Source organism: Cucurbita pepo, chromosome LG17, assembly GCF_002806865.2.
Source record: "Cucurbita pepo subsp. pepo cultivar mu-cu-16 chromosome LG17, ASM280686v2, whole genome shotgun sequence".
NCBI lineage: Eukaryota > Viridiplantae > Streptophyta > Magnoliopsida > Cucurbitales > Cucurbitaceae > Cucurbita > Cucurbita pepo.
Window position 1 is genome coordinate 7058880 of NC_036654.1, and position 2931 is coordinate 7061810.

At 27.1% G+C, this 2931-nt stretch overlaps 1 long non-coding RNA gene across 2 annotated transcripts; it reads right to left on the minus strand.

Annotated features, from left to right (window-relative positions):
* Positions 1-118: 118 nt before the first annotated feature.
* LOC111778348 lies at positions 119-1402 on the minus strand. Of its 2 annotated transcripts, XR_002812534.1 has the most exons (3): positions 1202-1402; positions 716-841; positions 119-315 (listed from the first exon to the last, which is right to left on the minus strand). It is a non-coding gene; the product is annotated as an uncharacterized LOC111778348 (long non-coding RNA). The 2 variants fall into 2 exon arrangements; XR_002812533.1 differs by lacking the exon at positions 1202-1402 and having other exon boundaries at positions 716-920.
* Between the last annotated feature and the right edge of the window lie 1529 nt (positions 1403-2931).

The window sequence follows — 2931 nt, forward strand, 5'->3', positions numbered from 1 at the left end:
AAAGATGAAAGGAAGAATGAAAAGAAAATAGAAAGAAGAATGAAAAAAAAATGAAATTGAAATGAAAATAAGGAAAATGAAAATGAAAAAAAGATGAAAAAAAGAATAGGGGATAAGATTGAAAAAGAGAAAAAAATTTCATTAGGTAGAAACCCATATTCAAAAAGTCTTAACAAATGAGTAAACTGCCCATGAATGTCACCACAAATCTTGATAGGTGCTTCAAGCTCAAGCAAATTGAGTTGTTGGACAAAATATCTCTGGAAGAAACACAATGAAGCTTGATCTCGTTCTCGGAAAGCTGGACCTGTTTACCTGCCCTCGCGGACATGAAAGGAAAAGAAGAATGAGGAACAGAGAATGGAAAGAAAATAAAAAAATATGAAAAGAAGATATTAAAAGAATTTCAAAATAAGAATAAAAAGAAGAATGAAAAGAAGAGAAAAATAAAATGAAAATAAATTAAGAACCTTTCAAAATAAGAATAAAAAGAAGAATGAAAAGAAGAGAAAAATAAAATGAAAATAAATTAAGAACAAGATGAAAAGAAGAATGAAAAGAAAATAAAAACAAGAATGAAAAAAGGATGAAATTTAAATGAAAAGAAGGAAAATGAAAATGAAAAAAAGAATAGGCTGATAAAAATAAAAAAGAGAAATAATTTTCATTAGGTGGAAACTCATATTCAAAAAGTCTTTACAAATAATTCAACTACCCATTCATGTCACCACAAATCTTGATAGGTGCTTCAAGCTCAAGCAAATTGAGTTGTTGGACAAAATCTCTCTGGAAGAAACACAATGAAACTTGATCTCGTTCTCGGAAAGTTGGACCTGTTTACCTGCCCTCGAAAAAGAAGAATGGCGACAGAGAATGAAAACAAAATAAAAACAAAATAAAAAAAAAATATGAAAATAAGATATTAAAAGAATTTCAAAATAAGAATAAAAGAAAGAAGGAAAAGAAATAAAAAAAAATGAAAATTAAAACAAATTAAAAACAAGATAAAAAGAAGAATGAAAAGTAAATTAAAAGAAGAATGGAAAAAAGATGAAATTAAAATGAAAACAAGGAAAATGAAAAGAAGATGAAAAAAAGAATAGGCCTATAAAGAATGAAAGAGAGGAAATAATTTTAATTAAGTGGAAACCCATATATTAAAAAAGTATTAACAAATCAGTAAACTGCCCATGAATGTCACCACAAATCTTGATAGGTGCTTCAAGCTCAAGCAAATTGTGTTGCTGGACAAAATCTCTCTAGAAGAAGCACAAAGAAGCTTGATCTCGTTCTCGGAAAGCTGTGCACCTGTTTACCTGCCCTTGCGGACATGAAATGAAAAAAAGAATGGGGGACAGAGAATGAAAAGAAAATAAGAAAGTATGAGAAAGAAGAATGAAAAAAAAAATTGAAAAGAAGATATTAAAAGAATTTCAAAATAAGAATAAACAGAAGAATGAAAAAAAGATAATAATAAAATAAAAATAAAAAGAAAATGAAAACAAATTAAAAACGAGATGAAAAGAAGAATGAAAAGAAAATAAAAACAAGAATGAAAAAAAGATGAAATTTAAATGAAAAAAAAGAAAATGAAACAAAGAATAAGCTGATAAAAATGAAAAAGAGAAATAATTTTCATTAGATAGAAACCCATATTCAAAAAGTCTTAACAAATGAGTGAACTGCCCATTAATGTCACCACAAATCTTGATAGGTGCTTCAAGCTCAAGCAAATTGGGTTGTTGGACGAAATCTCTCTGGAAGAAACACAAAAAAGCTTGATCTCGTTCTCGGAAAGCTGGACCTGTTTACCTGCCCTCGAAAGAGAAAAATGAGGATAGAGAATGAAAATAAAATAAAAAAAATATGAAAAGGTAGATATAAAAAGAATTTCAGAATAAGAATAAAAGGAATAATGAAAAAAAGATTAAAAAAAATGAAAATAAAAAGAAAATGAAAAAAAATTAAAAACAAGATAAAAAGAAGAATGAAAAAAAAATTAAAAGAAGAATGAAAAAAAAGATAAATTAAAATGAAAAAAAGATTGAAAAAAAGAATAGGCCGATAAAAAATGAAAAAGAGAAAATAATTTTCATTAAGTGGAAACCATATATTAAAAAAGTCTTAATAAATCAGTGAACTGTCCATGAATGTCACCACAAATCTTGATAGGTGCTTCAAGATCAAGCAAATTGGGTTGCTGGACAAAATCTCTCTGGAAGAAGCAAAAAAAGCTTGATCTCGTTCTCGTAAAGCTGGACCTGTTTACCTGCCCTCGCAGACATGAAATGAAAAGAAGAATGGGGGACAGAGAATGAAAAGAAAATAAAAAAATATGAAAACAAGAATAAAAAAAAGATTAAAAAGTAGATATTAAAACAATTTAGATATAAGAATAAAATGAAAATAAAATGAAAATAAAAAGAAAATGAAAACAAATTAAAAAAGGATGAAAAGAAGAATGAAAAGAAAATAAAAAGAAGAATGAAAAAAAAATGAAATTGAAATGAAAAGAAGGAAAATGAAAATGAAAAAAAGATGAAAAAAAGAATAGGGGATAAGATTGAAAAAGAGAAATAATTTTCATGAGGTAGAAACCAATATTCAAAAAGTCTTAACAAATGAGTAAACTGACCATGAATGTCACCACAAATCTTGATAGCTGCTTCAAGCTCAAGCAAATTGAGTTGTTGGACAAAATCTCTCTGGAAGAAACACAATGAAGCTTGATCTCGTTCTCGGAAAGCTGGACCTGTTTACCTGCCCTCGAAAAAGAAGAATGGCGACAGAGAATGAAAAGAAAATGAAAAAAAATATGAAAAGAAGATATTAAAAGAATTTCAAAATAAGAATAAAAGAAAGAATGAAAAGAAGATAAAAAAAAATTAAAATTAAAACAAATTAAAAACAAGATAAAAAGAAGAATGAAAA